Source organism: Thalassophryne amazonica, chromosome 4 (assembly GCF_902500255.1).
Source record: "Thalassophryne amazonica chromosome 4, fThaAma1.1, whole genome shotgun sequence".
Taxonomy (NCBI): domain Eukaryota; kingdom Metazoa; phylum Chordata; class Actinopteri; order Batrachoidiformes; family Batrachoididae; genus Thalassophryne; species Thalassophryne amazonica.
The window spans coordinates 22,417,830-22,443,006 of NC_047106.1; positions in this window are offsets into that span (position 1 = coordinate 22,417,830).

A 25,177-nucleotide genomic window follows, 5' to 3' on the forward strand; every position below is an offset into this window, starting at 1 on the left:
CTGGTCCCAACCCTGGATAGTCACGGTTTGGAGGATTTAAGAAAATTGGCCAGATTTCTAGAAATGAGAGCTGCTCCATCCAAAGTGGGATGGATGCCGTCTCTCCTAACAAGACCAGGTTTTCCCCAGAAGCTTTGCCAATTATCTATGAAGCCCACCTCATTTTTTGGACACCACTCAGACAGCCAGCAATTCAAGGAGAACATGCGGCTAAACGTCACTCCCGGTCCGATTGGGGAGGGGCCCAGAGAAAACTACAGAGTCCGACATTGTTTTTGCAAAGTTACACACCGATTTAATGTTAATTTTAGTGACCTCCGATTGGCGTAACCGGGTGTCATTACTGCCGACGAGAATTACAATCTTACCAAATTTACGCTTAGCCTTAGCCAGCAGTTTCAAATTTCCTTCAATGTCGCCTGCTCTGGCCCCCGGAAGACAATTGACTATGGTTGCTGGTGTCGCTAACTTCACATTTCTCAAAACAGAGTCGCCAATAACCAGAGTTTGATCCTCGGCAGGTGTGTCGTCGAGTGGGGAAAAACGGTTAGAGATGTGAACGGGTTGGCGGTGTACACGGGGCTTCTGTTTAGGGCTACGCTTCCTCCTCACAGTCACCCAGTCAGCCTGCTTTCCCGGCTGCTCGGGATCTGCCAGGGGGGAACTAACGGCGGCTAAGCTACCTTGGTCCGCACCGACTACAGGGGCCTGGCTAGCTGTAGAATTTTCCACGGTGCGGAGCCGAGTCTCCAATTCGCCCAGCCTGGCCTCCAAAGCTACGAATAAGCTACACTTATTACAAGTACGATTACTGCTAAAGGAGGCCGAGGAATAACTAAACATTTCACACCCAGAGCAGAAAAGTGCGGGAGAGACAGGAGAAGCCGCCATGCTAAATCGGCTAAGAGCTAGTAGCTACGCTAAGCTAGCGGATTCCTAAAAACACGCAAAGTGAATAATGTGTAAATAATTTAGAGGTGATTCAGCAGAAGGAGTGCTTTAGTTAAGGCACGTAAAGATTACACTGGGAAACAAATCGTAATCTAGATAACTAGATCAATCTAACTGCGCAGATTAAACAGCTAACAGATACAGAAAAACACCGCTGTGCTCCGGAACAGGAAGTGATACAATACCGCAGTGAGAGCCAACCACCAGTAGAGGCCAGCCGTCCAAAGGAGTAGTCCTAAATAGAAGGGTTAGTTGAGTGGTGTGTATCGTCTGGCCAAATGCTGGTGAGGGTATGCGCTCTACTGAGTGTCTATGTTTTGCTGGCAACAGAAAAGTAGCTCTTTTGTTGGGATGTTTGTCTTCTTACTTAGAAGCACTAGGTGGCGTTGTTTAGCCTTTATTTTACACGTGTGCAGGCTTTTCCCTGAATTGTACCATGCAGGTGCACAGACAGTAAGTCTGGACTTTATTATGCTACGTGCAGCATAAAACTCTTTACCATCTCAAGCAGCACTTAGAGACGGTGCACAATGCTTTCTGAGCCAGTTGGCCAGCTGAGTAAATGTAGCGCTGACCCCACGACAAACGGATGTGGCTACAGTCTCAGCGGGAGTGGGTGGAATTGCTTTTCCCCACAATATTTTGCTGTTTTTAACAAATCCAGAGAAGCACCCCATTGTCACCATTATTACTAGTATGGTCGTCAGATGAGGTATCTTTAGCTTGGCTGAGGTTTCCTATTTGTTTTGTTTGATGCCTTTCAGCATCACTGCCATGTTACTTCAGTCCTTAGTCAGCATTTTTGCCTCATCAGATTTCTTAAAATCCCAACTTCACATAGTGCAGCAGATAACTGAAACAATCCTGCAAATGGTGATGGAAGCACCATATTCAGCACAAATACTTCTTAGACATTACTCTGATTGGCCACTTGAATTTTCAGTAGGCAGCCAGGTAAGAGTTAATTGACACAGGGGTCAAAATTAAAAGATCCTCCAATCATATTGAAAACTACACCACATTATTTGTCTGATCATAAATATTACAAAAAAGTGTAGTTTAGACTATTTTGCCTGAATGTTATGGAGTTACGGAATAAAAACAGCAAGAATAGTGACAAAGGTCAAAGTTTGTTCATGTGACTCTGACCCACATATGTAATCTGTAATATGGTATATTTGCATATATGCACAACTGTCCAGCAGGTGTCAGTGTTCAACAGGTGGCAACACTACATGTGATGTCTTTCTTTTCGTGCAGATGCTGGAACAGTGTGTTCAGAAACATTTAGAAGCAGTGTTTCAAGTTATCCATCACCAATTTGCAGCACAGACAAAGTTATTGGCAAATTGGCGCCCCCTGTAGGCAGCTGCAGGCGCCCCGCTTGCTGAAGCGGTGAGATGGCGAAAGAAAGGACGCGCGCGCCACGTGCGGAGGACAGTTCACCTTAGGGAGGAACAAGTGAGGGGGGTTCGTGGGCTAAAATCAGTTACACCTCGACTTTCTTCCAATTAACGCACATCTCATTCATAACATTATAAATACAGGGTTATAATTCCTGCACGAATTGTGTGACATGTCCTGCCGCACACGGAAAGGATTCAGCTTTATCCCGATCTGGGCGCAGCACAGAACCAGAACCCTGAGCCACATTCCTCTGCAGATCACGCAGCAACTGGCAGACAGGGGCGTAGGTTTGCATATGGACCATAGGGACAAGTCACAACCAATATGTTGGGATGGCAAAATAGTCCCTACCAATATTTAGCATTTTTGTTTATATAACAAAATCATTCACTATTTTTTTTTGCGAACTCGATACTATAATTTTAGTCGTCACGTTTTGTGTTTTCGACGTGCCAGAATGACAGGGTTACCCATGTTGCAATTTCATTGGCTCACGTTCTTCTCACATGGACGTAAACAAAGCGCATCTCGAGGCAGGCAGTGCTTCATTTGTAAAGTGGGAGGTCCCGGAGCGCAGAGGATGGGTGGCTCCGGTGCAGTGTTGCCAGATGTACGATAATTATCGTATTTGTACGATAGTTTTGCCCTCTGTACGATGTACGATCTATAATGGGAAAAAACCCAATATGTACGATAATTTCAGTTGGTTGCCCAAACACGCATCTCTCTCTGACACCCAAGAATCATTTTGCAGGCGTTGCACTCAGGCGGCATCAAAGACACACCACACACAGGGCTGCTGCTGGCTTTGGGCTGCCGGGACAACGTCATTTGAAAGCCCGCCCCCTCTCCATACAAAGTAATGAGTTCCCATCCAATCTCTGCAGGACAGGAAGATTCCCCAACCAACATCTTTTTTTTTTTTTTTTCGAAACTGTATTTCAACAAATGCAATAACAAACGAACAAAACACAAGAGCAAAGAGATATACAAGAAAAATAAAAAAAAGGTTCAGGTTCCTTATGGAGGTGTCAACATTTTTTCTGTGTTCAACAAAATCTGCACAAGTGGCATCGGATGACGACAGCGACCTCAAGGTTGAATTCGACTCTTTCTAGTCTGGTAATTAACACATGTTTGTGTTACTTCACAGTCTTGCTTGTGCATTTGTGTTCTTTTTGTGCCATAGTTTCCCCATTACTATAATTACTGTTTAAAAATGTGACATAAAATTCTTTGTAAATTAAAAAAACGCTAAAATAGCTACGTTGTATGCGTTTTGTTTGTGTACGATAATTTCTCCCAAAATACGATAATTTTGAGGTTTTGGTACGATAGTTTTATATTTCATATCTGGCAACACTGCTCCGGTGCAGAAAAACAAGAAGGGCGGGGGGGTGCGGAGGGGTTGCGAACAATGCTGTGCGCCACACTTAAAATAAACTGCACACCCACACCTTCACAAATGACACTAACACCCTGCCTTTTCCTCAGAAAATACTACATTTATGTTTGCTGTCAGTCTATGTACTTTTCTGTCAGTTTTTCGCTCTTTTTCATACTTTTCCCTCGTTTCAAAAGTCACCGAACGCACTTTACCATAATATATGCAACATATAGCACACTGTTGGAAAGCACGGGTTCTTGGCTTGCTGTCAGTGTTGAAATTTTTCAGAGTGAGGGCTTACATGAGAATTTACGGTAATGAGAATCAGCGGCGCACTAGTGTGAAACTTCCGTGTTTTTCCTCTGCGTTATGACATCACAGGCTTACGTTTACCGTAATACACCATATATATAATTGGAAATCCCTTTTTTTTTTAAATTAGGTTGCCAGATACCTACAACTGCATTATTGATGAAGGGAATAGATTATACATCTTGTTTGCAAAAACTTTTTTTTTTTTTGTTAGCTCCACAAGTATATTTTTTGTTGTTGTCTTGTTCTCTCAGGTGTAGGCCTATAGAATAGATTCGTGATTTTGGGTGCAATTTTGTTATTTAAGCTATTTGTTTGTTTGCCTACACACTTAATATTGTAAATAAAGTGTTAAATTATTCAGCATTATGTCATCATATGTTATGTATTATGCTGTACTTGTGCGTCTAATGGTACGAGTGGGTTAGGGGGTGGTGGTGGTGAGCAGGGGGGCCGGGGGGGTGGTATTGTCCCTACCAAAGCTGAGACCAAACCTACGCCCTTGCTGGCAGGCAGCCAGTTTACGAAATGAAAGGCATTTGAAAGCAGACAGACAGGGTGTAAAAACGGGCTTGAATCTGCCCACTTGTGCAAAAAACGTTTGCAAAAAGGACAGCCTGCCTATTTGTAAAGATGGCTTAAAACTGATGCTGTGTTCACATTCCAAGCTGAAGTGACTGAATCTGACCATTTGTTTGTGCCTGCAAGTGTGTGTTTTTACAATAATTTTCCAGCAGCTGGCAACTCTTTTTGTTGTCATGTACACTGACAAAATAATAATAACATTGATAATGAAATTTAGAATTAGGCTTATCATCATAATTAATTGGTTTATTTAATCCACCCCGAGATCTCAGTAACATTGAGAACTGCACTGAGACACGCTGCACTTTAACCGCTGCACAAGGACAACACCATTAACATCGCAACATAAAACTATTTTTATATTGTGCCTAAAACTCTCATGAATATATTCTCTGGGTTTATAGACGTTGTTATTGCGTTTGTTTTATGTAAACATGCGAGAATCACAGGCGGTCTCTCCGTTATTTTCAGTGGAGCTGCTGTGAGCTCCGCTCGCTTCCTGATCATGTCGTTCTGGGGGAAAGTGAAGTTTACTCTTTAACGTCTAACACTGTTCGTCCTCTTTGTTCCAGACTAATAAATATAATATGTCTGAAATTCAGTTTGCATTTATTAAATTCCACACAGATTAAATGTAGCAGACACGGATTATTTGTTATAATTGTTTTAGCAAGTTTTCAGGGTATCATAAAAAAGTAAGTCCCTTCGGCCTGTAGTATAATATTCATTTACAGTTGTCATCATGTGGATTCTCTATGTTGTTTTGACTGCAGCGACTCTCTGGCGCGCAAGGGATTATGGGATACATGAAAACCCTGGATGGAGAAAAATAATCACATTTGATTTCACTGGCATGGGAACACTAGTGACATTTCAGTTTAGATTTTTGTTTGTTCCACAGATGAAGATCTGAAACTGAAACAATCATGCAAATGGTGATAAAAGCATCAAAGTCGGCAGAAATACTCCTTAGACACTCCTCTTTTGAAAAACTGATTGGCCACTTGAGTTTTCAATCAGTGGTCAGGTGGTCAATTGAAGAATTACACAGGGGTCAAAATTAAAAGATGCTCCAATCATATTGAAAACTATACCACATTATTTGCTTGATCATAAAGATTCCAAAAAGGTATAGTTTGAACTATCTGTGACTGAATTCTATGGAGTTATGGGATAAAAACAGCAAAAATGGTGACAAAGGTCAGTTTCAGTTTGTACAGGGATCAAAAGTTAAAGTTGCTCCAATGTTGGTAAAAAGTGATGGAAATTATTGGTTGAGCCAATAGGATTAATAAATGGAGTAGTTTTGAAAGTGTTGAATGTTTGGTTTCCAAAGTAAAGGTCAAACAAGGTCAATGTCCATTGGATTCTATGACATGTGACATATGTTACCCTGTAACGTGATAAGTAAGCATGATACATGGTCCAAACTATTCCTTTTATAACCGTGTTAACTCAACTAATAATTTGCATCACGTGTTACCAAAATTGGAACAACTTTAATTTTTGACCCCTGTACAAACTGACACTGACCTTTGTCACCATTCTTGCTGTTTTGTCCCATAACTCCATAGAATTCAATCACAGATAGTCCAAACCATACCTTTTTGGAATCATTATGATCAGGCATATAATGTGGCATAGGTTTCAATATGATTGGAGCATCTTTTAATTTTGACCCCTGTGTAATTCTTCAATTGACCTTTACCTGAACACTGGCTGAAAATTCAAGTGGCCAATCATTTATTTATTTATTTTTTCAAAAGAGGAATGTCTAAGGAGTATTTCTGCCGAATTTGATGCTTTTATCACCATTTGCATATCTGCTGCACTATCAAAAATTGAGAGAAAAAAGAGAAAAACACTACATGATCAAATTTCTGTCAAACCTAAAACTTTTGCAGATTAGTTAATGCTCAGTATTTACACATTCAGCCTAATATGTACAAACATCATGCTAAATATTTAGCTAAATGTTGAGACAAATGTGCACCTTAATAAAAGAGCTAATCGTTCCTCCCTGAAAGACGGATTAATAAAGTGTCTAATGTAACGGCAGGTTTATTCAAACTCGCAATTCATGGATGTTTTGTTTTGGAGTAATATTATAGCCTGTGGGCTTTTGATGTCAATTTGCAGTTTCAGGGGCACTTCTAAAATATTATGGCTTTTTGTGTAAAATTTTGTCTGTCTGTTTTTTTTTTTAGGTGTGTATGTGTGTGTGTGTTGGGGGGGGCCCGGCCAGAGTGTAGAACCACCACTGGAAACATTCTTGCTCTTTGGTAATTCTGGTTGTACTTTGTGTGTGTCTGTCATGTCCTAGATGGTTAGTGGATGAATTATGGAAAAATTTGTAACAGCTGTGATGAAAGTTTCATATGATTTACCTTTCACCTCCTAAGCACTGGGCATGTTGTGTCAAGCACACAACATGCCCAGTGCTTAGGATGAGCTCCACCTAGTGGTATCAATCTTCATGTCAGCTTCATCGTTAAACCTCAAGCGACCGAGTGGGGTCATTTATGACCCCAGGCATATATTTTTATGCACCATTTTTCTAATTTTAATCGGAAAAAAGTTTCTTACCATGAATTTGTTCATAGAATTTTGCAAGGATTGTCCAATCCATGTGGCAAGTATAATTCAAACTTGTGTTAGGTCACTTATGACCCCAAGAAGATCTATGAGATTTTTGACATTATAGCTTCAGGTGGTATTTTAATATGCCAACTCAAATCATTATATTTTCCGGTAGATCAGGGCAGCACATAAGCCAGAAAGTACCAGCCCTGCTACCATAAGACCAAAAATGAATAAATCCTCGACGTCCTCAACGGAGAAAGGCGCCAAGCATGCAACACGCCAAGACCCCCAGGAGTCGAGAACATAGCCCGCAGGATACATTCCATCTGGGCAGGTAAGATCCCCCGGTCCTGACCTTCTTGTAGAAAAAATGGTGTCAATAGCTTTCAGAGACCAGCTGATCAATTCCATGGTTAATCCAGTAGTAGTCCAATAGATCCAGTATTCAATATAATTTGAGGAATTCACAGTCTGGTGAAGTAGGGACTTGAAGGTTAAAGCAGAGAGCAGAGATAAGGGAGAGTGGAGCTGATGCGACAGCCCTCAATAGAGTCCCAAGCTGTGAGAAACATGATGACAACCACATGGGCAAATACAAGATGAAATATATAAGAATCATAAATGTATAGAAAGTCTACTGGGCGATGATGCCAAAGCTTTTCATCAGGACTTCTAATTAGAGATGGAAAAGTCAAACATTGTTCCAGGATGTTTTTAAACTTTTGCAACACCCCTGTTTTGTAACATTGCTCCTGAGTCTGCAGCAAAAAGAAAGTGTCAAGTACTGGGATTAATGGACCTCATTACTTCAACAAGTTTTTGAACATCCCAGGCTCCAGTCAGCATAGGTTCTGTACTTGCATTAGCGTATATGTTGCTTGTTTATAACATTGCTAAAAATAAAATGACCTTATGTATGTTTATTTGAAATGGGACAGTGCATATTGATGAACATTGTTACATGTAAATATGACGGATTATAGCACGATGCTAATTTCCATCCGTAGTCCCAGTAACACAGAAGCAGAGTAAGACCACACAACATACCAAAATAAATTAATCATGACAGAAAAACAAGTAAAACAGAATATACATACAAATATTTACAATTGAAAGTAACAATAATTGACAGTTAATAAGCAGCCGAACAGGTGGAGGAACCAAAAGAATTTTATGATGGGTGTTGATGTGCAAAAGTACTGCATTAAAGTGACAAGTGCTAAGTGCAAAAGTGCTTCAGTGTCTGGTTGTAATTACACATTACAGTACTAGGTTGTATTGCACGTTGCCCAATACACTCATTTGCACGTGCATAAGTGTAAATATTGCACAGGGTGTCATACACAAATTTATTGTGTAAAGACTACTAAACCGTTTAATAAAATAAAATACACAAGGGCATTGTGTACATATAACTGAAAAAGAAACTCGAGTGGTGCCGCCACAGTTGAATTGTGTTTTAGGCTACAGATGGTTGCATGTCTGATTTGCCAGTAACCAAGTTTTCAATTGTCTGTTGAAAGTACTGAAAGTGGTGCTTTCCCTGATTGTGACTGGGAGGTTGTTCCAAGCTTGCCCACCTTTAATGGATAACACATTCTGACCAAAGGTGGTCCTTCTATGAGTAATCTCACAGTCACCTCTTGTGTCCGCTCTTGTATCATACCCTGTGAATCTTTTTATGTGTATGAATTCTTTAAGAGGAGTTGGTGCTGGTCCATGTAAACATTTATATATGAAGCAGGCATATTTGAATACCTTCAGATTTTCAAAGTCTAGAAACTTACGCTTTTCCAGAACCTTACACCTCTTTCCTGTTACTTTAAGGAAGAGTTAAATGTGTGAAATTTGTGCAAACCTTTTGATCAATTCTGCAAGGGATGCTGGCTGCTGAATTGATGTAATCCAGATGTGTTAATCTGATTTCTCATAATTGGATAACAGTCATTATCAAATAAAGCAGATCGGATTTTGCCATTTACATCACCAATTAATAATCAGATAACGACCAATAATCAGATAGCAACCAGATTTTTACATCCGCCACGGACGTAATAAAATCATTTGCATTTATTTATTTGTCTGACTGTTAGCAAGATTACTCAAATATTACTGCACAGATTTTGATGAAAGTTTCACCACAGATACAAATTAGGCCAAGGAAGACTCCATTAAATTTTGGAGGTGATCTGGATCCGGATCCGGATTCTGGATCAAGTTTAACTTTATACAGGCTTTGAAGGATTACTGTTAGCAACATTATGTCAAAACTGCTACATGGAGTCTCACCAAATTTGCACGTCAGATACATGGATGACCTCTAATTTCCTGCTTTTAAACTCAGATAAAACTGAAGTTATTGTACTTGGCCCCACAAATCTTAGAAACATGGTGTCTAACCAGATCCTTACTCTGGATGGCATTACCCTGACCTCTAGTAATACTGTGAGAAATCTTGGAGTCATTTTTGATCAGGATATGTCATTCAAAGAGCATATTAGTAGTAATAGTAAGACTGCTTTTTTGCATTTACGCAATATCTCTAAAATTAGAAAGGTCTTGTCTCAGAGTGATGCTGAAAAACTAATTCATGCATTTATTTCCTCTAGGCTGGACTACTGTAATTCATTATAATCAGGTTGTCCTAAAAGTTCCCTGAAAAGCCTTCAGTTAATTCAAAATGCTGCAGCTAGAGTACTGACGGAGACTAGAAGGAGAGAGCATATCTCACCCATATTGGCCTCTCTTCATTGGCTTCCTGTTAATTCTAGAATAGAATTTAAAATTCTTCTTCTTACTTATAAGGTTTTGAATAATCAGGTCCCATCTTATCTTAGGGACCTCATAGTACCATATCACCCCAATAGAGCGCTTCGCTCTCAGACTGCAGGCTTACTTGTAGTTCCTAGGGTTTGTAAGAATAGAATGGGAGGCAGAGCCTTCAGCTTTCAGGCTCCTCTCCTGTGGAACCAGCTCCCAATTTGGATCAGGGAGACAGACACCCTCTCTACTTTTAAGATTAGGCTTAAAACTTTCCTTTTTGCTAAAGCTTATAGTTAGGGCTGGATCAGGTGACCCTGAACCATCCCTTAGTTATGCTGCTATAGACTTAGACTGCTGGGGGGTTCCCATGATGCACAGTTTCTTTCTCTTTTTGCTCTGTATGCACCACTCTGCATTTAATCATTAGTGATCGATCTCTGCTCCCCTCCACAGCATGTCTTTTTCCTGGTTCTCTCCCTCAGCCCCAACCAGTCCCAGCAGAAGACTGCCCCTCCCTGAGCCTGGTTCTGCTGGAGGTTTCTTCCTGTTAAAAGGGAGTTTTTCCTTCCCACTGTCGCCAAGTGCTTGCTCACAGGGGGTCGTTTTGACCATTGGGGTTTTTACGTAATTATTGTATGGCCTTGCCTTACAATATAAAGCGCCTTGGGGCAACTGTTTGTTGTGATTTGGTGCTATATAAATAAAATTGATTGATTGATTGATATTAGGCCATGGAAGACTCCATTAAATTTTAAAGGTGATCAGGATCCGGATTCTGGATCAAGTTTCACTTTTATAATAATAATAATGCCTTGGATTTATAGAGCGCTTTTCAAGACACCCAAAGCGCTTCACAGGTTGCATTATTCAACCACTTGCACATACACACACATTAGTGGTGGTAAACTACTAGTGTAGCCACAGCTGCCCCGGGGCAAACTGATGGAAGCGTGGCTGCCAATCTGCGCCTATGGCCCCTCCGACCACCATCTCATTCATACATTTATATAGATTTACATAACTTTATATAAGGCTTTGAAGGATTACGTCAAAACAACTTCATGGATTCTCACCATATTTGCACCACAGATAGATATTAGGGGATGAAAGAGGTGATCTGGATCCGGATTGGCGGACATCAGAAATCTCTTTTTCCTCTTGTTATGTGCATGTAAATGGGGCCAATGAAACTATAGTAATAACGCACACCAAAACGAACTCCCCTCAAAAAACTTTTTTAGAACCTTTTATATGTAGAATCCAATGGACATCAACCTTTTTAGACCTTTACTTTGGAGACCAAGCATTCACAGACAAAATTATTTTATTTATTAATCCTACAACCCCTGGCAATAATTATGGTTCAGTTGTTTAATTTTGCAGAAAAAAAGCAGATCACAGACATGACACAAAACTAAAGTCATTTCAAATGGCAACTTTCTGGCTTTAAGAAACAATTTAAGAAATCAGGAAAAAAAATTGTGGCAGTCAGTAACGGTTACTTTTTTAGACCAAGCAGAGGGAAAAAAATATGGACTCACTCAATTCTGAGGAATAAATTATGGAATCACCCTGTAAATTTTCATCCCCAAAACTAACACCTGCATCAAATCAGATCTGCATGTTAGTCTGCATCTAAAAAGGAGTGACCGCACCTTGGAGAGCTGTTGCACCAAGTGGACTGACATGAATCATGGCTCCAACACGAGAGATGTCAATTGAAACAAAGGAGAGGATTATCAAACTCTTAAAAGAGGGTAAATCATTACGCAATGTTGCAAAAGATGTTGCTTGTTCACAGTCAGCTGTGTCTAAACTCTGGACCAAATACAAACAACATGGGAAGGTTGTTAAAGGCAAACATACTGGTAGACCAAGGAAGACATCAAAGCGTCAAGACAGAAAACTTAAAGCAATATGTCTCAAAAATCGAAAATGCACAACAAAACAAATGAGGAACGAATGGGAGGAAACTGGAGTCAACGTCTGTGACCGAACTGTAAGAAACCGCCTAAAGGAAATGGGATTTACATACAGAAAAGCTAAACGAAAGCCATCATTAACACCTAAACAGAAAAAACAAGGTTACAGTGGGCTAAGGAAAAGCAATCGTGGACTGTGGATGACTGGATGAAAGTCATATTCAGTGATGAATCTCAAATCTGCATTGGGCAAGGTGATGATGCTGGAACTTTTGTTTGGTGCCGTTCCAATGAGATTTATAAAGATGATTGCCTGAAGAGAACATGTACATTTCCACAGTCATTGATGATATGGGGCTGCATGTCAGATAAAGGCACTGGGGAGATGGCTGTCATTACATCATCAATAAATGCACAAGTTTACGTTGATATTTTGGACACTTTTCTTATCCCATCAATTGAAAGTATGTTTGGGGATGATGAAATCATTTATCAAGATGATAATGCATCTTGCCATAGAGCAAAAACTGTGAAAACATTCCTTGCAAAAAGACACATAGTGTCAATGTCATGGCCTGCAAATAGTCCGGATCTTAATCCAATTGAAAATCTTTGGTGGATGTTGAAGAAAATGGTCCATGACAAGGCTCCAACCTGCAAAGCTGATCTGGCAACAGCAATCAGAGAAAGTTGGAGCCAGATTGATGAAGCTGTTTGTCACTCATTAAGTCCATGCCTCAGAGACTGCAAGCTGTTATAAAAGCCAGAGGTGGTGCAACAAAATACAAGTGATGTGTTGAAGCGTTCTTTTGTTATTCATGATTCCATAATTTTTTTCCTCAGAATTGAGTGATTCCATATTTTTTTCCCTCTGCTTGGTCTAAAAAAGTAACCGTTACTGACTGCCACAATTTTTTTTCCTGATTTCTTATAGTGTTTCTTAAAGCCAGAAAGTTGCCATTTGAAATGACTTTAGTTTTGTGTCATGTCTGTGATCTGCTTTTTTTTCTACAAAATTAAACAACTGAATGAACATCCTCCGAGGCCGGTGATTCCATAATTTTTGCCAGGGGTTGTATTAGCTCAACCAATAATTTGCACCACTTTATTTCCAAAATTGGACCAACTTTTACTTTTGACCCCTGTACAGACTGAAATGGATCGTTTTTGCGGTTTTTACCCTGTAACTCCATAACGTTTAGTCATGGATAGTCTAAACTGTACTTTTTTGGAATTGTCATGATCAGACAAATAATACTGTATACCTTTCAATATGACTGTAACTTTTATATTTTGACCCTTGTGTAATTCTCCATTGACCCCTTTGAGTCATTTGAGGTGAGTTACCGGATGCCTCCACATCTGAAAATAGTTAATTTAGTTAGTTAATTTGTTAATTTAGAATATATGTGCCAAATTTCATGCTTTAGCCACAAAAATGTGCAATCATTTTGCCTGTCTGCTGCACTAAGAAGGGCAGGACCAAGCTAGCCCCCTGTGGGTTTGGTAAGTGTGAGTAATTTGCTAAACTGGTAAAGTCATTTTTGTCTGTGCTGTGCTCAGTTATGAAAAATTTTGCTTGAGTCTTATATGTATTCATGTTTTGTGAGATCCGCATTCACGTTTTGGGAGATATTTTTTCAGTATTCACGTTTTTCAATTAACGGTTTGAGGATAATTCACGATTTGCAGCTGATTCACATTTTGGAGGTTAACAGTTCCTGGAAGATGTCTTCTTGACAGTTATATCCAAAAACACAGAAGGATGGTGTTTTTGCAGCCTGATGTGAACTATCTCACTTATTATTTAGTTTTAATTTATATACTTGCCTATTTTATTCTTATTACATCTGCCAAGGACATAATAATTTTTTTTATTAATTTATTTTCATTTATATAGCCCCAAATCACAACAGAGTTGCCTCAAGGCGCTTCACACAAGTAAGGTCTAACCTTACTAACCCCCAAAGCAACAGTGGTAAGGAAAAACTCCCTCTGAGGGAGAAACCTCAAGCAGACCAGATTCAAAGGGGTGACCCTCTGCTTGGGCCATGCTACAGACACAAATTACAGAACAATTCACAAAACGAATATACAGGAAATGCTGTTGGTGCACAGGACAGGAGGGTCTCCAGCACAAATACCACACCCATCTCTGGATGGAGCTGCACCTTAAACAGAGAGAAAAAACACAATCAGGTATCAGAAAGACAAGAAATACAGTATAATTTGTCAGCATTAAACAACAAGAAAAACAGGAAATACAAAGGTGATCGCCGGCCACAAGCCCAAAGCTTCACTAAAAGACCCAGAATTTAGGCAAAGTTGAGGCTGCGGCACGGTCCGTTTCCTAATAAAATGAATTAAAAGAGTAAAAAGCGTACAACTATACTATGCCAGTATGCTAGCCATATGAAAGGGAAAATAAGTGCATAAGTCTGGACTTGAAAGTCTCCACAGAATCTGACTGTTTTATTGACACAGGGAGATCATTCCACAGAAGAGGGACATGATAAGAGAAAGCTCTGTGACCTGCAGACTTCTTATTCACCTTAGGGACACAAAATAGTTCTGCACCTTGAGAACGTAAAGCCCGGGCCGGTACGTAAGGTTTAATTAGGTCAGCTAGGTAGGGAGTTGCCAGTCCGTGAACAATTTTATAGACGAGTAGCAGAACCTTAAAATCTGATCTCACTGTGACAGGAAGCCAGTGAAGGGATGCCAGAATGGGTGTAATGTGGTCAAACTTCCTGATTCGTGTCAAAAGTCTGGCTGTAGCATTTTGAACCAATTGGAGAGCCCTAATGCTGGAGTGCAGTAAACCATAAAATAGAACATTGCAGTAGTCCAATCTAAAAGAGATAAACACATGGATCAGGGTCTCAGCATCAGCCATAGACAGGATGGGACAAATCTTCGCTATATTTCGCAGGTGGAAGAAAACAGTCCTCGTAATATTTCTAATGTGGAGGTCAAAGGACAATGTAGGATCAAAAATTACCCCAGGGTTCCTCACTTTGTCAGTGTGATGTATGACACACGAGCCTAGGCTAAGTGTTAACTGGTCAAATTGATGCCGATATCTCACTGGACCAAGAACCATCATTTCAGTCTTATTAGAGTTTAAAAGTAGGACATTTCTAGACATCCAACTTCTCACTGATGCAAGGCAATCTTCTAAGGATTTCATGTGAATGAGATTACCAGCAGTTATCGGCATGTATAACTGAGTGTCATCAGCCTAGCAGTGAAAGGTAATCCCAAAGCGTCGCAATATGTGCCCAAGGGGTGCTATATAAAGGGAGAAAAGCAGGGGGCCTAAGATGGACCCCTGTGGAACCCCAAATTTTATGTCACTAAGGTTAGAGGAAGTGTAAGCTTTTTGGGTCAGCTCCCTTTTCTTCACAACAGTACGGTGGAGTGAATGCAATACCGCCCCTGCTGCACCGATTCTCTGGCCAATCAATCATAATCAATAACCCAACATCACCAAAGTGGATATCCTATTTGAAAGTAACTACATTTCATCTATTCATACCTCTAGCAGTATGTTCCGCAAGCGTGTAATCTTCATTTGTGCAGCGGCCCAGCTTTGCTCAGAGTGTCATTGGTAATCATCCTGAATTCTTGGTTAATATGTACAAAAACAAAAGCCAGAACCAGAAATAGGTACAATATGTTAATGTATCCAACACATCACACACTGTAAACTGTCCCTTCGAAAAATATTTACCTGAGCTGTGTCAAAAGGAGCAGGCCATCTTTCCTTCGGGTCACTGACAGTTGGTTCTTGATTACCAACTTCAATAGAGAAGGTCTTTGCCATTTTCTCACTGATGATCTTACAGTTATCCCTCTTCCTCACCTCACTGAGAAGCACCACTCTTTCACATTCCAAACTTTCTTCTGTTTCTCCTTGTGAGTGAGGGGCTAATAACTTCTGACTTCATTGGCCTTTTGACATTCTTGGCAGGTGTATTCTCCTGTGGTCGCTCCCTCTCAACTTGATTCTAGTTTCCCATTTTATATTTTAGCCTCTGTTGCCATAGCATCCATTAGAGAATTGATCAAAAAGATTGCATTTTAGAGAATGAGTCCCCCGGCAAGTCTGGCAAGGCATACAGCACTTAACCAACTATAAAGGCTGTAAAAGTACAATCAGCAGCCAGCTCACAGAGGAACTTAACATCTATTTTGAACACTTTGAGAAGGCTGAGATGGAGCCTGGGCCTGCATCACCTCCTCCCACAGACCATACAACTCTGATAGTGGCTACAGAGGACGTGAGGAGGGGGTTAAGCACAGTGAACCCCAGGAAGGCAACAGGGCCTGATGGTATTCCAGGGAAGGTACTTCAGGACTGTGCAGATCAGTTGGCAGAGGTATTTTGTGACATCTTTAACCTCTCCCTGTCTTGTATCGTTCCTCCTTGCTTCAAAGTGACAAATAAATTTCCACCTAAAAAATTTGCATTGTATTTTTGATTAAATTTTTGGATGCATTCTTTACTTTACTTGTTCACAGTAATCTGCTTTCTAAAAATACATATATATAAAAGGACTACAAGAGAATGAAAAATGCTAGTCCTTTTATATATATGTATTTTTAGAAAGCAGATTACTGTGAACAAGTAAAGTAAAGAATGCATTCAAAAATTTAATCAAAAATACAATGCAAATTTTTTAGGCAGAAATTTATTTGTACAACAGAATGAAAAATGCTAACTCAGCCACATGGGGTGTGCAGCCAGTACATTCTGAGTGCCGGTCCCAAGCCCGGATAAATGAGGAGGGTTGCGTCAGGAAGGGCATCCGGCGTAAAACAAGCCAACCCAACTATGCAGACTCAGAATCGAATTCCCATACCGGATCGGTCGCGGCCCGGGTTAACAACGTCTGCCACCGGTGCTATTGCCCAACAGGGTGCCGGTGGAAATTGGGCTACTGCTGGGCGAAGACGACAAAGAAGAGGAGGAAAACGTTGCCACGAACAGCGGGAGAAGAAGAAAACTAGAAGGGTGGAAATGGGAGTGGGGACTTTGAATGTTGGTAGTATGACTGGTAAAGAGAGAGAGCTGGCTGATATGATGGAGAGGAGAAAGGTAGACATATTGTGTGTGCAAGAGACCAAGTGGAAGGGAAGTAAGAGCAGGAGCATTGGCGGTGGGTACAAGTTGTTGTACCATGGTGAGGACAGGAAGAGAAATGGTGTTGGGGTCATTTTAAAGGAAGAGTATGTTAAAAGTGTGTTGGAGGTTAAGCGAGTGTCTGACAGGGTGATGAGTGTGAAGTTGGAAATTGAAGGGGTGATGATGAATATCATCAGTGCATATGCCCCACAGGTAGGTTGTGAGATGAAGGAGAAAGAAGATTTCTGGAGTGTGTTAGATGAGGTGGTGGAGAGTGTGCCCAAGCATGAAAGAGTGGTGATAGGAGCAGACTTCAATGGGCATGTTGGTGAAGGGAACAGAGGTGATGAGGAAGTAATGGGTAGATATGGTATCAAGGATAGGAATGGGGAAGGACAGATGGTAGTTGATTTTGCAAAAAGGATGGAAATGGCTGTGGTGAATACTTACTTTAAGAAAATGGAGGAGCACAGGGTAACATATAAGTGTGGAGGAAGGTGCACACAGGTGGACTACATTCTTTATAGGAGATGCAAGCTAAAAGAAATCACAGACTGTAAGGTGGTAGCAGGAGAGAGTGTCACTAGACAGCATAGGATGGTTGTTTGTAGGATGACTTTAGAGGTAAAGAAGAAGAAGAGAGTGAGAGCTCAACAAAGGATCAGATGGTGGAAGCTGAAGGAGGAAGACTGTTGTGTGAAATTTAGCGAGCAGGTGAGAGAAGCACTGGTTGGAGGGGAAGCAATTTTGGACAACTGGAAAAGTACTGCAGATGTGGTGAGGGAGACAGCTAGGGCAGTACTGGGTATGACATCTGGACAGTGGAAGGAAGACAAGGAGACTTGGTGGTGGAATGAAGAGGTCCAGGAAAGCATAAGGAGAAAGAGGTTGGCGAAAAAGTTTTGGGATAGTCGGAGAGATGAAGAAAGTAGACAGGAGTACAAGGAGATGTGGCGTAAGGCGAGAAGAGAAGTGGCAAAAGCAAAGGAAAAGGCATATTGCAAGCTGTACAAGACGTTGAATACTAAGGAAGGAGAAAAGGACTTGTACCGATTGGCCAAACAAAGGGACAGAGCTGGAAAGGATGTGCAGCAGGTTAGGGTGGTAAAAGATGCACATGGTAATGTGCTGACAAGTGAGGAGTGTGCTGAGAAGGTGGAGGGAATATTTTGAAGAGTTGTTGAATAAAGAAAATGAGCGAGAAAAGGCTGGATGATGTGGTGAGAGTAAATCAGGAAGTAAAAGAGCAAGGAAGAAGTGAGGGCTGCTATGAAGAGGATGAAGAGTGGAAAGGCAGTTGGTCCAGATGACATTCCAATGGAGGCATGGAAATGTCTAGGAGAGATGGCAGTAGAGTTTCTAACCAGATTGTTTAATAAAATCTTGGAAAGTGAGAGGATCAAGAACAAGGGTGATGTGCAGAGCTGCAGTAACTACAGAGGCATAAAGCTGATCAGCCACAGCATGAAGTTATGGGAAAGAGTAGTAGAAGCTAGGCTTAGAAAACAGGTGAAGATCTGTGAGCAGCAATATGGTTTCATGCCGAGAAAGAGCACTACAGATGCAATGTTTGCTCTGAGAATACTGTTGGAAAAGTACAGAGAAGGACAGAAAGAGTTACATTGTGTGTTTGTGGACTTAGAAAAAGCTTATGATAGGGTGCCAAGAGAAGAGTTGTGGCATTGTATGAGGAAGTCTGGAGTGGCAGAGAAGTATGTTAGGGTAGTGCAGGACATGTACAAGAATAGTGTGACAGCGGTGAGATGCGCAGTCAGAATGACAGACTCATTCAAGGTGGAGGTGGGATTACACCAAGGATCAGCTCTGAGTCCTTTCTTGTTTGCAGTGGTGATGGACAGGTTGACAGATGAGCTCAGACAGGAGTCCCCATGGACTATGATGTTTGCAGATAACATTGTGATCTGTAGTGAGAGTAGAGAGCAAGTTGAGTCTAGTCTGGAGAAGTGGAGATATGCTTTGGAGAGAAGGGGAATGAAAGTCAGTAGAAGCAAGACTGAGTACATGTGTGTGAATGAGAGGGAGCCCAGTGGAATAGTGCAGTTACAAGGAGTAGAAGTGGTAAAAGTAGATGAGTTTAAATATTTGGGGTCAACTGTTCAAAGTAATGGAGAGTGTGGTAGAGAGGTGAAGAAGAGAGTGCAGGCAGGGTGGAGTGGGTGGAGAAAGGTGGCAGGAGTGATTTGTGACCAAAGAATATCAGCAAGAGTGAAGGGGAAAGTTTACAAAACAGTAGTGAGACCAGCTATGTTGTATGGTTTAGAGACAGTGGCACTAACAAAAAGACAGGAGGCAGAGCTGGAGGTGGCAGAGCTGAAGATGTTGAGATTCTCTTTGGGAGTGACAAGAATGGACAAGATTAGGAATGAACATATCAGAGGGACAGCTCAGGTGGGACGGTTTGGAGACAAACATATCAGAGGGACAGCTCAGGTGGGACGGTTTGGAGACAAAGTCAGAGAGGCGAGATTGAGATGGTTTGGACATGTGCAGAGGAGGGACCCAGGGTATACAGGGAGAAGGATACTGAGGATGGAGCCACCAGGCTGGAGGACAAGAGGGAGGCCAAAGAGGAGGTTCATGGATGTGCTGAGAGAGGACATGCAGGTGGTTGGTGTGACAGAGGAAGATACAGAGGACAGGGTGAGATGGAAACGATTGATCTGCTGTGGCGACCCCTAACGGGAACAGCCGAAAAACAAAGAAGAAGAAGAAGAAGAACAGAATGAAAAATGATAAATGGCAGCCCATGAACAGAACTTGCAGTTTTTCATAATGGTATAAACTCAATTAAAATGAGTGAAAGGAATGCACTGGAAATACATCACTAGCACTTAAATGCCCCCAAATCTTAAATGCCCTTAAAGGAACTGAGTTGTTATGACAACAATTCATTTTGGGGTTAGTTTAATTAATGAACATGAGTGACTATAACTTTTTTCAAAGTTTGAGTTACATTAGCTTAATTATTGTATTAAAATGAAGTGTTGGGTTAGTGAAGCAATGGAGACAGACACTCACGTTACTTACTGTGGGAAAAAATGAAAAAAAAAATGACTCAGTCATCATCATGAGGTTACTTTTATTCACGTGTCGTCCTGGCAGCACTTGTGCTGATGTCACCTCAGAGGCGTGGATTAAGTTATATTCGTGTACATTTCTAGATTCTTATCAGTCAGAGACCGTCAGAGGAGCGAAATGTCACCGCTGCGGATGAAAGGAGTCGGTGTGTATATGCGCACACACGTTCGGGCACGCATTTCATTCACTTTTGACAGTCATGTACATTACTCTTTGCTTTTTTATGTTATTTACTTTCAGTTTGGCTCATCTGCATTCTCTACACACTTTGTGGTAAGTTATTTTATTATTATTATTGTTTTGCTTGAATTGGTTTGTGGAAACGAAATCCAGAATAAAATCTGTGGATGAATGTTGGCATTTTGGGTGCGCGCGCGGGACTTTTGAAAACTTTGGTATGTTATTCATTTTTTTTTAACACATGCAGCAATTTTCTTTTGTTTTTAATACATTTTGGAAAAATAATTCCCCTTTCTCGTCGGGATTTTCCTCGTGAGGATTTTTACACTTTTAACTTCGTGCAGTGCGCATGCAGGGCGGAATTTGCGGGGCTGCACGCGCTAATAATAAAAAATATAATGAATTTATAGAGCAAATTAAGTCCCTTCGGCTTGTTTTCACTCGGGGTCGCCACAGAAGATCTGAGTTGTATGTTGATTTGGCACAAGTTTTAGGCCGCATGGCCTTCCTGACGCAAATTTATATGGAGAAATGTAGCAGCGGACCTTCCGCACTGAAACCAAGCGCACTAACCAATTTATGTAACACTTTAACAAAATAAAAAAGTGCTTCACAACAGTGAGTTAAATACGAGGAAAAATTGTTAAGACAGAGGTTAAAAAACAAAATATCTGCCACTTCATTTCTACTCGGTTTGTGTGTATAATGCGCCTTCGTTTCAGTGCGGAAGGTTCTCGGTTCAAATCCCACTCCTGTCTTTCTCCATGTAATGTGGAGTTGCGTCAAGAAGGGCATCCAGCGTAAAACTTGCGCCATTTCAACACGCAGATCCATCTCTGATCTGCTGTGGCGACTCCGAGTGCAAACAAGGGAGCAGCCGAAGGGTCTTACTTTCTTATTTGACACGTATTAATTTTAAAATGAAGTAGCTGAATGTATCTTGCTTTCATTTCACTTATCCATTATTTATGCTATCGGTGTTAACCAAAATTGAAGTATTTGCCCAACTACTTTTTTTAAAACAACAAATTTTGTGAAAAACATGGGTGGCATGAACGAAAACTAGCACAATATCAATGATTAATTTGTTTTGCAATTATTATTATTATTATTATTATTATTATTATTTATCTTTATTATCTTATATCACTGGCATCAGTTATTTTTTGTTTTCGTATACACAGGGCATTGCTCATGTTGTATTTAAATTGTTACTGAAATAAAAAGCAACCAAGAACAACTGCAAGGTGCTCACAAATAAGTTTAAAAGCCTTTATTATGGCTTAGTGTGAGCGCGTGCGCGCCTTTAAATTATGCTGTTTCCTACTTAGGGCCTAAGTAGGAAACAATGTCCAGTTCTATCAACATTTTAAAATCTAGCCTAAAAACACTTTTTTCTTGGAATTATTTTATTGTTTAATGCATTTCTTTTTTCCTGTTTTTTATGGACTTTTATTATCTTAATTTTAATTGCTATTAACTGGTGGTAATGTGCTGCTTTTATTGTTTTGCTCTCTTAAGTACTTTGTCAGTGTTAAAGGGATATATATATATATATATATACCCCAACCACATTTCTCCATGTAATGTGGAGTTGCATCAGGAAGAGCATCCGGTGTAAAGTTTGTGCCAATTCAACATGCAGATCCACCTTGGATTTGCTATGGCGACCTCAAGTACATATATATAAAGTAAAACTATAAAAGTAACTTTTATAATTCAAAATTCATGAATTATGAATTATAAAAGTTACTTTTATACTTTGGCCATGGCTCAGTTCCATTCTTGTTTTATGCAGTCAGTCTGTGTTTTCATTGTTTATCATTTAGTTAACATTTGTTTATTTTGCTGTTCTCTTGTCAAAATGCTGCAGCCAGACTTTTGACACGAAGCAGTAAGTTCCATCACATTACACCCATTTTGGCATCTCTTCACTGGCTTCCTGTCCCTGTGAGATCAGATTTTAAGGTTCTGCTACTAACCTATAAAATTATTCATTGACTGGCACCTCCCTACCTAGCTGACCTCATTAAACCCTACATACAGGCCCGGGCTTTACGTTCTCAGGGTGCAGGACTATTTTGTGTCCCTAAGGTGAATAAGAAGTCTGCAGGTCACAGAGCTTTCACTTATCGTGCCCCTGTTCTGTGGAATGATCTCCCTGCATCAATAAAACAATCAGATTCTGTGGAGACTTTCAAGTCCAGACTTAAGACGCACTTATTTTCCCTTTCATATGGCTAGCATACTGGTACAGTTTTGTTTTACGCTTTTTACTCTTTTAATTCATGTTATTAGTAATTGGAGCGTGCCGTGGCCTCAACTTTACCTAAATTCTGGGTCTTTTAGTGAAGTTTAGGGCTAGCGGCTGGCGATCACCTTAGTATTTCTTCTGTTTTTCTTGTTGTTTAATGCTGGCAAATTATACCGTATTTTTTGTCTTTCTGATGCCTGATTCTGTTTTTTCTCTGTTTAAGGTGCAGCTCCATCCAGAGATGGGAGTTGTATTTGTGTTGGCGATCCTCCTGTCCTGTGCGCCAATAGCATTTCTTGTATATTTGTGTGTGAATTGTTCTGTGAATTGTTTCTGTAATTTATGTTTGTAGCATGGCCCAAGCAGAGGGTCACCCCTTTGAGTTTGGTCTGCTTGAGGTTTTTTCCTCAGAGGGAGTTTTTCCTTACCACTGTTGCTCTGGGGATTAGAAAGGTTAGACCTTACCTGTGTGAAGCGCCTTGAGGCAACTCTGTTGTGATTTGGCGCTAAAGGAAAATAAATTGAAATTGAAAAAAAAAAATTAATGTTGAATAATGCACTAATTCTAAAGTTTTGTAACAAACACAGACAGATGGCATTCTGGGTAAAATGTGCCTCCGCTACACTGATTGGTTGATTCATTCTATGTAAACCAACATGTTAATGTGAGGTGTGTCATGTGTTGGTGTTTACAGATAAATGTGCTTTTGTTAAATATGCCATTTTTTATTTGTAAAAAAAAAAAAAAAACAGCCGTTTAAAAAAAAGCCAAGTTGTAATTAGATAACCGTCTGATATAACCGGTGTCAAATAGAACACTGCCAACTACTGGTGCCAGTGCGAATTTGGCCCTTTTTCAGCTGATTTTTCATTCGTGTGAGAATTTTTTGGATCGCACCGAGTTTCAGGTTAATCGCGCGTCCTGCATCGTGTAATATACATGGAGTAACGAGCTGCGTTTAACATCTCACGACCACCCCCTGATCATCGATCGTATAGTCAGATGAAAATCAAACCTGCTTGATATTCTTGTGCCTGTGCAAACCCTGCAGACCTGTCTTGTAATTTTTTTTTTTTAAACTTTGATGTATCCCATTGAGTGTTTTTGTAAATTAAGTTTGAAAAAAAAGCATCTGTTTATGTTTTGCTTCTGGAAACACGAGTCCGATGTGTGGTTTTTGAACATACAATGTGTGTGAGAACATAAATCGGGCGCTCTGAACTTTTACACTGTGCGGTTCTGTGGTACAGTGTCTGCCCAATTTCAGTCTGAGTACTGCTGTGAGCACTACTGGCCAGTAGATGGCAGTAGAGACCTTGAAAACTTGCCAAAACAAAATTCCACATAATCTGTGTTGCTACTTGCTACGTTTAAGATGCGTGGAATTTAATAAACGCAAACACAATAACAACGTCTATAAACCCAGAGAATATATTCACGAGAGTTTTAGGCACTAGAGTTTAATGCTGTTGTCCTGATCAGAGTGTCTCAAATGCATTCTCTTGTCATGAATGTACTGAGATTACTGTACTGAGATTACCCTATCCTACTCATAATGCACTGCTGGGCACAGCATGCCCACACTAAAACCTTAAAAAATTAGCGCATTACTTTAAAACTAAAACATATATCTGATATTTTCACTTTATAAAACTTCAGAAGTGACGTTAATTTAAATAACCTGTCCAAAATAAGTTTGGTTAAAATTTGAACCATAAGTTAAAAATGTATGCCTCTGGATGACTTGGGTGATATTGGCGACATATCAGTATGGGATTAAAAGATTTTTTTATTTTTTATGACCAGGTCTCCTTTGATTGCAGAGGATAGAGCAGTTCCTTCTAGAACCAGCTCTCCTGTTTGTAGAGGGTAGAACTACACGTTAATAGTCTAAAAGTTATTGGACAAAAATTTGTCGGAAGATAATTAGTCTGATAATGGTCTTCAAAGTTATCTGAAAAGATAATCAGATAATGAAAACATTATCTTTGATAATTATCGGTTATTGGATTATCGGAAGTGTGCCCACCACTGGTAATAAGGAGTGATACCACCAAATGAACTGCACACATCAGTGCGTTCTGCTTATTACAGATATCAGTTTGGGAAAAAGTAATTAAAAAATTTTTTTTTTTTTTTATTGTTTAAATTTTCAATAGCATCAAAGTCATAAGGTGTGGTGTCACCAAATTTACTGTACACATCAGTGGGGTCCTGCTGATTATACTACAGCACTCACTTTGGAAAAAAGTAATTTTCAAAAAATTTGGAGAATTTTTCATTGTTTAAATTTTCAATAGCATCAAAATCATAAGGTGTAGTGACACAAAATTTACTGCACACAACCGTGGTCCCCTGCTGGTTATACTACAGCACTCAGTTTGGAAAAATGTCATTGTTTAAAATTTGAGAATTTTTTTGTTGTTTAAATTTACAATAGCATCAGTGTTAGAAGGTGTAATGACACAAAATTTACTGCACACATCAGCTTAGATTAGATAGAATTTTGGTGATCCCTTGGGAAAACTCCCTCAGGGAAGCCGAGGTTCCAGCAGCATTGTATAGCATCACACAGGGTAAGAAGCACACAGACTATCAAAAGTGA